The sequence below is a fragment of the Lactuca sativa genome, chromosome 1, assembly GCF_002870075.4.
Source record: "Lactuca sativa cultivar Salinas chromosome 1, Lsat_Salinas_v11, whole genome shotgun sequence".
Lineage (NCBI taxonomy): Eukaryota > Viridiplantae > Streptophyta > Magnoliopsida > Asterales > Asteraceae > Lactuca > Lactuca sativa.
Genome location: NC_056623.2, coordinates 74,449,416 through 74,460,410, shown reverse-complemented (window position 1 = coordinate 74,460,410; position 10,995 = coordinate 74,449,416). Strand labels below are relative to the sequence as shown.

At 32.4% G+C, this 10,995-nt stretch overlaps 1 long non-coding RNA gene and 1 other non-coding gene across 2 annotated transcripts; both read right to left on the bottom strand.

Annotated features, from left to right (window-relative positions):
* Positions 1-3,472: 3,472 nt before the first annotated feature.
* Positions 3,473-6,901, bottom strand: LOC111900784 (uncharacterized). Its single transcript, XR_002853276.3, has 2 exons — positions 6,603-6,901; positions 3,473-3,634 (listed from the first exon to the last, which is right to left on the bottom strand). It is a non-coding gene; the product is annotated as an uncharacterized LOC111900784 (long non-coding RNA).
* On the bottom strand, positions 6,184-6,310 carry LOC111900965 (small nucleolar RNA snoR138). The gene has a single exon (XR_002853357.1). It is a non-coding gene; the product is annotated as a small nucleolar RNA snoR138 (small nucleolar RNA).
* Positions 6,902-10,995: the final 4,094 nt, after the last annotated feature.

Here is a 10,995-nt window from a genome sequence, read left to right as displayed (position 1 = left end):
CATTGAGGCCGGTGGTCGACATGGAGTTTTGGCAAGGCTGCCACGCGAGGAGAAGTTATTTTAAATAGGGGTGCAGTGGTAGGGTTTGGAAGGACCTGAGTTATTTAGGAATTCGGAATTTTTTGTGCAAGTGGTTAGTTCGGAAGCGTATCCTGCAGTAGGCTTTGAGGAAGAAGCCTAATTTAAGTGGGGGAAAGATGTATCACCCAGAATCAGGAAGACCAGGAAAGGAAAGAAAAGCCCTAAGTCAAAGGAGTCAACTCGTCGAGTCCAAGGAGGAACTCGACGAGTCGGAGCGTGACCCGTGTCGCGGATTAAGTGACCGACTCGGCGAACCAGGGAGACTGACTCGGCGAGTCTGGTCTGAGTTGGGAAACCCTAATTTTCGGACTTGGCACCCTATTTAAGTATCATTTTAGGCCTCCACCCCAACCTCCATCACTCCCTTTACCTACTCTCGAAACCCTAAGCCTCCATTGTAGTGCTCTCAAGCTTTCTTTGCCATTTTTGGGTGCTTTGAAGCTAGAATGAGGAAAGGAACCTTTGGTGATTCAAGAATTGGCAGTAGATTCTGAGTTGGTGTGATATTTCAGATCATTTGAAGGTATGAAGCTCATACCTTGGTTGTTATTCATTTAGATCCACTTTCCTAGTTAGATTTTATCATTTTTGGGGCCATTTCCAAGGCCAATTCGTGTATTGTGCCTTGGTGAGCAAAGAGAACTTCATATCTAGGTTTGTCTTGGCCCAGAAACCCATAAAGTATTAGTCTTTGGTGTATTGGTGAAGCATGTTTGTCTCAAACCCTATCCCTAGAGTGTTTCAAGCCTATAACTCCTTGGTTTCACATAAAGTTTGCAACTTTACGTGAAGGGTGGGCCTTAGAAGTGTGGATCTACAGTTTGGAGCCCTTGCATGGCTCAAAAAGTCACTGTATGGATTAAGAACTAAAGCGACTCGGCGAGTCACATGGGTGGACTCGGCGAGTTGTATGAAGAAGGGCAGGAACTCGACGAGTTGGAAGAACAACTCGGCAAGTCTGTTGAAGGTTGCCTTGGACTCGACGAGTCTGTTCTTGGACTCAGCGAGTTTGGTCGCAGAACCCCAATCTTCTCTGGTTAAGACGCAGATCAGTGAGTTGAGTGGTGACTCGGTGGGTTTGGTCAGGATGGGACTCGGAGATCGTTGAACTCGACGAGTCTTGGGGTGACTCGGCGAGTTGAGTGGTATTTTGAAGGATTATGAGTTTAAGAACTCGGCGAGTTTACGGGTTGACTCGGCAAGTAGAGTCAACTGGAAGGTTGACTTTGACCAGGACTTTGACTTTGACCATAATTGACTTAGTTAGACTTCTAGAGTCTAGTTTAGGCTAAGTGTTATTACTGGTATTGGTAGCTCAGGGAGCTAGAGGAGCAACATTTCGGAGAGTCGTCGGATAGCATCCAGAGGGTTATCGGCCGAGTTCAACAGCTTAGGTGAGTTTTCCCTCCAGTAGGAACGGGTTTACGGCCACAATGCCGACCCGTCTAGTTAGCAGTAGTTTCCGGACTTCGGTCCGATACAGTAGTTCAGTGTGCTTGATGTCTTTGTGATTCAAGCATGTTTTTGTGTTATGTGTTCCGGACTCCGGTCCGATGCAGTATGCAGTATATGTGTTTATGCTAGTAGTTATTATTATGTTATGCCATGTTCAGCAGTTAGTTCGGACTTCGGTCCGATGCAGGGGCAAGGCCCCAGTTAGTCGGACTTCGGTCCGATGCAGTTAGTCGGACTTCAGTCCGATGCAGGGGGCAAGGCCCCATTTGTAACGACCCAAAAATCATGACTAAAAATTTTTGTTTTAATATTACTAAAAATCGCAACATCAACTATTAGATAATAAAACTTCAACTCTATTTTTTTCAGAAATGAATAGTATTGTTTTATATTTTGGGGAATACTATTAATATATAGAGAAATATTATAGAAATAAGGTAGGATCGGATGAAAATGAAGAAAAATTAGAATAAATTAAAATTTAGGTGTGGGTTGAAGATGTTCAAAGACACCGAATGTGTTTCTAGCCATCACTAAAATAAAATAAGATTATTTGAAACTAACTTTCATTAATTTTATCACAAAAAAAAAATCATGGTTGAAAATATTATTCATAAAATTTATTTAATATTTTTATTGAAATAATATAATATACAAAATATTAAAATTTTAACAATATTATAATAAAATATTAGAAATATTATTTATTAGAAATAATATTTTTGTTAAAATATTCCACTAAATGATGTTTTTTTAGTATACAAATAATGTGATTAACTAAGATACATATAAAGCAAAAAAGAATTTATGCACAATCAACTCATCATATGAGTACGAAAAGATTTGTTTTCGTATATCTTTTGGTTCTCAAAATTACTCAACCCTTAATTAAGATACATATAAAACAAAAAAGATTCTACTCATTGTTCTTCTTCCTAGTTCTAAAAAACTAAAATAAACTACACACAAATACATGCAAATTAGTTACGTACATATTTCATACTCATATCACATATGTAACATAAAGGACGAAAACATCCAAATCAAACTCATATGATTTGTTTGGATGCGTAATTTCCTTGTGACTTTAACAAAGAGGATGATGAATTCCAATTTGAAGAGCCACAACACAAAGACTTCAATGAAAAAAATCACCATAACTCTTCTTAGAACAATATTAACGGGTACAACAAGTGCTAAAGATTTTTTTTTTCTGAATTTACCGAACTTAGCAGTTTTGACAAAAAAGATGTCGGAGAGAGAAGACAATAAACGACATCAATCACAACTAGAGGAGCTCAAGGAAGATAAATTTTGCAACATGGAGGAGGAAAAACAAAAGAAATTACGCATCATGTAGGAGTTGTGCATGATGCAGGAAAAACTAATAGGTAAAGATATTTGATTCTATGTAACGACAAATGATCATTTAATTTAGTTGAGCTTGAATGAAGAACTCGGACAATATGAATTTAACTAGTCTTATATGATTTTAATAAAAGATTTTAATTACTATTTAGTCTTGGAATTTTTTTTATTAATGAAATATTTAATTACAAAATTTATAATTTTATATTTAGTTCTCAATCATTTTAAATAATTTAATAAAAAATGTGAAATAAACAGGATGAAAATAGTTGACAATCCCTATGGTTAATAGATGTTTTAAATATGTTGATATAAAGTGTGGGATGAGTAAGGCCATTCTTGTTGCCTTTTGTTTAAAATGCAATCATAATGACATAATCTACATCTTAATTATACCTACGTCTCAAATAAGACTTAACCCTTAATCTAATGGAGGAATAACACTTCATTATAACCATACCGCAAGATCAAAAGTTTTTTGGTTTCACCACCCGTACGCGTTTCTTTTAACATTTTTAAATAAAGATTTAGGAAACTTTTAATATCATACAAAGCTACCAAAACCTGGTTTGTAAAAAATCCCAATTTTCATTCCTAAAAACATAACGGGTGTATAAATTACATCAATAAACCGTAGAAAAAACAAAATATATATAAATAAAAAGAACTAAGTCCCGTCTCCATCCGTCTTGTTGTTATCACAAGTCACCCTATAACTTTGCACCTGATCCTAGAATACATGACAACAATAAAACACATATTAGACAACTTTATTTGGTGGGTTATAAGAGAGTTCAAACAAAACAACCTCATAACCATTCTCTTTAAACGTACTATTATCGCGCTCGAAATTTGGCTCAGTCACATTATTTGGCATAGGACGCTTATCTTTACTATGGAGTGACCATTCATAACGAGTCCTCATAAATACAACCCTAATTGTGCGCAGTCACATCACGTGACCCAAGACACTGACCTTTTACTAAAGAACAAATCATCCGAACAAGACCCATAGTAGGTCCCCGTAGGAACCCAAGACATGCGGTAAATTACTTTCACTTTATCACATTGAGTAATATGATAATCACATAAGCATAATTTGCTATAAGTCATGTACTTAAGTTATTAAGTACTAAGCCATGTATTCCTCATATATATATATATATATATATATATATATATATATATATATATATATATATATATATATATATATATATATATATATATATATATATATATCACTTGGGGAGTCTAGGTAGCATATGTTCTCTAATCATATTCTCTTTGCAATCCAAATCTTGCTTCATACTTAAGCATTCATTTCCAAATCCTTTAATCATTACATATGCTACTTTTCACATCTTAGCAACATACTTTTAAAATTTGCATAATACTCTACTAATTACATTTAGTATAATTTAGTCTCATTATAACACTAAACTAATCATATAGTTTAGATTTCCATGTATCACATACCCTTTATGTGTCAAAATTTTCACATATAGCAACTTATTTTCGTTTGACCATTTCACTTTATTTCGTTATATGCTTCAATTCTTATAACTATCTAATGACCATATTAACCTAGTCCTTCTAATATCATTTAGAATCCATTTTAATACCTACATATACTTTATAAAAGCAAATGCTCATTTTGGAAACTTTTGCCATTTTGTCCCTTTTTTACATTTTATTTCAAATATCATGCATTATTGTGTTTACTTTATGTTAGGGAGTAACAATTGATGATGACACGTCACGACACGAAATAAAATTGGGATGAAACTAAAATTTGAATTCGTATTCATGTCAAGGGTAAAAAGCACGACATCGTGTTGTATAGTGTTCGTGTTCGAAATATGTTTTCTAAATTTTCAGCATGAATTAGAATATGTTTTGCTTACTAGCTGAAAATGTAGTTGTTATCTAAAAAACTAGATGTGAAATAAAAAGCTAGTTGATAGTTGAAAAGTTAGCTGATAAAAAATATAATTTGGTAAAACTAACTGAAAAATATAAAATGACTTAAAATGGCATTTAAATATATTTGTTTCTATAATTTATTAAGGAGTATATTTGAAGTTTTTTTAAAAACTCCTAAGAACTTAGTCTAAATAGCTTTTTAAAAAGCTAACTTATAAAATATATTTTGGTTTGCCAAACATAATAATTTAAAAAGTTCGAAAAATAAGCTAAAATATCAGCTAGCTGTAACACGCCAATAACAATCATAATATCTTTATGGTCTTAACATTTTTCAAAACAATAGATATCAACTTATATTTTATTGTCCTTTTGTCATTTCAACAATTTTATTTCTTTTTACAATTAAGTAAATTTCTAATTTTCTCTGACCAAAACTCGCAAGATTTTGTTTAAAACTTATATCTCATATTTTATTAACTTATTCTAAGTTAATTCTATTCAAAATCTAAAATTGTCAAATAATCAACAAAATGTGACTGATCTTTTTGATCGCACAAAAAGTTAGCATGCAACTTTAATCTATCACAACTTTTTGGAATGGCCTCTAACGAGTTGAAGCAGCTTGCTGCAAGTTCCTCACATTCTCTGCTTCATTGCTTCATTTTTGGCTCAAGAATGAATTGATTTGAATATGTACAACTCATCTTATGCAGCTCTAAATACTTTAAATTTCCAAACTTAGAATCATTTCAACATTCAAGCTTTGTGCTGATATTATACTCAACTTTGACCAAACATATCTCAATCATACAAAGTGGGATGAGTTGGATTTTTATTTATTTGTGTTCTTTGTTGTAGGATTATCTACTGATTTACTGTTTTTGGAGTTTCATTCCAATGGCTTAAACAATTGCATATATTCTAAACTTGTCTGTGTCATATAATATTTGTTGAAGTTCTAATAACTCTTTCATGACCATTAAAAGTTCTAACGATTAGTTTTCACTTTTTTTTTTTAGTTTTCACTTTTTTTTATTTTTCACTTTTTTTTAATACAAGTACAACGTATTTTTAGTTAGTTTTCACTTTTTTTTTAGAAATTTAGTTTTAAAAAAATTAGGTTCAGAGAATGACTAGAAACTCGCAACAACTAGTTTTTCATGTGTTTATAAAAGTCAGGAGACGAATAAGAAAAAAAAATGGTGATGAGAGTAGCTTCAGGGAATGATGCAATGAACAGAATAACATAACTTTATCATGTACGTTTGTGTATGCAAAGAGATATATCATGTATAATGTATGATTGAATGTAGGTTGATGGAACAATGTTTACAAAATAAACAAAGTTCCATAACATCAAACTTAATTCAGAAGATCAAAAATCATCAAATCTGAATAACAAGCTCGAAACCATTGTTGTATGCCCCTGTCTGAACCGAACGAAATTGAATTAAACATCCGATTATTCGAGGGCAATTTCAAAAATAAAAACAAAGCATAGACATTTTTAATCGAAAATTATCCGAGACTGCTTGGAAGAACATTGATGGTAACACTTATGATCGATCCAAGTTGCCCCGGTGGTTTAAATATTCAAATTAAAAAGTTAATCGATGAAGATAGAACCTTTTAATCTGTAAATAAACGTATTTGATATAAGCCTCTTAACTAAGCTCGATATGAAATCTAAATGTATTCATACGGCTACTCTATAGAGGCGTTGATTCGAAAAATAAATACCAGCAAACTGTTAAACGTTACGAACTTACGATTCACATGATTGAGATGCATTGAATTGAAATCGGAGCACATTCAATCCAAATTACGAAGCAAACGAGCTCTGATTTCATCTTCGTAATTCGATGTGATGCTAACAGAGGATAACTACGATGACTGAAGTAAATCAAGATTGAAAGAAAGTTCGTAGATTTACAGAGACATCCGTTGCTGAAATAGATGAAGAACTTAGGTTGAGCTTCAATGGAGATGGGGTTTTGAGGAGGAGGCTAGCGATTTTAGGGTTACTTTGCAACAGCGATTTTTATTTTCTGGATTCTTGAAGCCCAAAGTAAAGAGGCTCATCCACCATGTTCGTTTTTTTTAGGCCCATGTCATTATATTGGTTAAATTAGAATAAACGAGTCATAAAAATAAATCATATTTTAAAATATAGTTTAATTGAGTCGCTTTGATATTTTCTACTCAACTTAGTTTTCAAGGTGTGTACCAATGAAATGGTAGATTTGGATGTATAGAAATTCTTTTCGTAAACGCTTCTATAATTCTTTTATTCCTCGAGGAGAACTTTCAATTTTTATGTTTAACAAACTATATTATTCGTCATATGGATATGGATGTTGTAAATTATTTTGGAATTGTACTTTCCATATTTAACCAGTATGGTTTAAAAAGAGATGGACGGATAGGTTGAATAACAAGTGACTTTTAAATGTGATCTAAATAGATTCAGTGGATACATCAAAACTATTTTGTTTGATTTCTTATTTCTATGTAATAAGATGATCAACTAAAAATTATACTTAAAAAATAACTATACTTAAAAAATATTAATTTAAATAACATGATATATATATATATATATATATATATATATATATATATATATATATATATATATATATATATATATATATATATATATATATATAACTTTTATTTCATATAAGTTTGGGCCCACAATAACCACTCATACCACACCCATCCCTCCCTCTCTAGGTTTCCATTTTTAGAGGATTGTGATGCTAGTATGGTGGTGGTGTCATGTACTGATGTTGAAACACAAACTGATGTTACAGTTGCTACCAATGATTATGTCGTCGTTGTTGACCTTCGATCTCCTTAAGATGGAAGTTATGGACAATTATTGGTGGCACATTTAAGCCTCCCAACCTACTTGTTGCATGAACCCCAACGTGATTGAAGTTGGTTGAGTCCCAACACCCAAGGACATCGATGCTATCTGGATCGAATAGTTGAGTCTCTTATATACCAAATAATGAAATTTTATGTTGGGCCTTTAATCTTTTAACCCAAGCCACCTTATGATCTTCTCGAATTTACTTTGATGTTTAGTGATATACAATTCATTGGGTCGTGTTAATTCCCCCAACCTCACCCACGACTTCTTCCAATATTAGGTTCCTAACTTCAATCTCAAACCCTAATTGTTAGCTAACCTTAGTTGTTTAGATCAATTCCATTGTGGAAGAGTTGCAATCGTTGGACAGGTATCGACTTCATGGTCAAATAGCACAAAGCCTATCACAATGACCCTACCCAACTTAGCGAGTCCATATACCAACTCAGTGTTACAGTTGGTATTAATTGATGGGGTTTACATGCAATAACGCGGATAAATCCTTATACACTTAAGGGTGCATGCAACCTATTAGATATAATCATAACACTATTGTAGTAACATTATATTGAACAACAAAAACCCTATAATCCTAGCTAATTTCATAATCCATAGAAGATGTTACATACCTTTTAGTTATTGTAGTAAATAACTAATCAAATCCTTCTTCAAAAACTATTGAAAGCTAGCACCATAAATCTCGTGCCTCTGACGGTTCACACCCAAACCTTAACAACTAGGAAACTTTAAGTGAGAGGAGAAGAGAGGGGAATTTTCGGCTATGCTCTTAGCAAATGGAGTTTGCCGAAATTTAGAGGATTTAAGGCCTTATTTATAGCTGATAAGAAAACCCTAGATAACCCTTACTTGATTAAAATAATAATATATCAAATCAGGTAATTATATGGTTTCCTAATTATCTTCAAAGGATATTCTAGAAGTCCTAGAACCACCCTCCAAACCGTTCACCCTATGGGGAAGGTTCTGGAAGCCTTTTGTTCAACTATTGAACAGTTACAACTTAGGTCTTTGCGCTATTAATTAATCCAATTAATCCCAAAATTAATTCTACTTAATTTCTGATTAATTCTTAATTTAATAATAATAGTTCTAATTAATATATTATTCTCATAATCTATTAACAAAGCATTTATTTCTATTCATCAATCATATAATAAATCAATCTTATTCTCTAAAAGTCATCCTATTCAATTGGTAGGTTTGAGGGCAATCCAGAAGGAATTCGTTAATAATTCAAGTATATATCAATTTAGTTATTGACTTAGACACCTAATCCAACAGTTTCCTACTTGGATAAGTCTACAACTACAACTGCCAATATAACTTCTAAATTATCAGCAAATGGTGCTTCCAAAAGCAACTCTAGCCGCCGATCTGATCAAACATTGGTCATAAGATAAGTGATCAAATATTCCTTCGTTCTACCAGGTATCGTATGAACACGAGACATGGATTAGAATCAATCTCATTGTCCAAAATTCTGTTTCCCGATTTCCTGATTTGTGATGACATCATAAGACTTCTAATTGAGCACATCAATTTAGTCCTAGTTGGGACCATCACTATGAGTCAACACCAAATAACTGAGGGACCCAAAGATATTGCTTTTCCCATTAGGGAGAAAGGAACGAATAAACTTTTAACTCATATGCTTGTATCATTTACTCACCAAATCATACATGACACTACATTTTATAACACCAAGTTACTAATGCGTTTTTGCAACACCAATGTACAACCGAATTGTAAATTACAACTCATATATCTCCATTTTAAGAATATAAGATATTATCGTATCAAAATTACTCGTGATAGAATCCACGAAGTAATTCTATGAGTGTGGATTTACCCAACACTCAAATCTCCATTTTCAAGTACTCATGAATGTTGTAGCAACACAACTGTTATGTCTAAACTCCTTAGACAGTCTATAATCCAATTCATGACAGTCTTCATTCACTGTTTACTTCCTAAAGTATGAGCGACTGTGGAGCTTCGAATAATTAAATTATTCAGGAAGTAAAACATGCAAAATGAAACACAATAATATATAATTAACAAAGGCAGTAAACAAACTCATAAATAATCTCTATTTAGATATATTAGAAAGGTATTGAAGAGCCCCACAATATTATCTAATCTTGGAATAAAAACATCTCGAACAAAAACCCATATTTCATGCAAGACCCCGACCCATGATTTTCCTTTTTTACCCTTCGGCCCAGAACACAATTCAAAGGTTAAGAGCTCGCAACCATCATTACCACCTTCCACAAGGACTAAAATTTGTCTCCTTAAGGCCCAAAGCCTTTACACAGTCGACTTCCGACCCACGACCCTGAATTACAGAATGATCCAGAACAGGTTGTTACATAAAGAATAATGTGTGTTTTCATGAATTAACATACTTTTCATATATATTTTTTTTCCTAAAGTAACTAAAGTGAGATTTTAAAATAGGGTTCTAGTATTTTATAGATTATAATTTTAATCTGATTATGTCATATCGAACCCGTTCAACTAATGACCATCCAACACACAAGAGAGCGGTGGGTGAAAAGGACATCCATTTAACGGTCATTATATAGGTCGTTTCCTTATATCATTTTTATAGCATGGCTTCGTAAATGAGGCTTACTAGCGATTCGACTGACTTTATCTTATACATTTAGTAATTAACGTTTAATATAATATATAACGTATATTTTAAAACATTTCAAAATACAAGGTTTAAATATTAATTATTTGTATTAAACATTTAATTAATTAAATGTAAACAATTATGATTTAATCTTTATCTTTTAATCAAACAATTAATTAAATTTTAATTAAATCATTTAGGGGATTAAATAATTATTTCCAATTATACTATTAATTAAATAATTCAAATTTAATCCTATAATCTTGTAATTTTCAAAAATTAAGGGATAGGGTTACCAAGTTTTAAATTATTCAAATTTTAAGGCAATTAAAATCATTAAGAAAACTAGAAACCCTAAGAAGCCCTAAGGCTTTTTTAGAAAATAAGGGGTGGAGGCTAGGGGTTCATGAAACCCTAGCCAAGTCAAAATTTTCATGGGTTAGGGTTTATTTTCGATAAACCCTATTTTTTTAATCCATTCAGATAATTCACAATCAAATAGAAAACAATGGCTCTGATACCACTAATGAGTTTTATAGGCTATTAAAATATATATTAAGTGAAAATATTAACCCTTAAGTTCACATGCAACCTATAAAGGATGTATGTTTTCTATAATTGA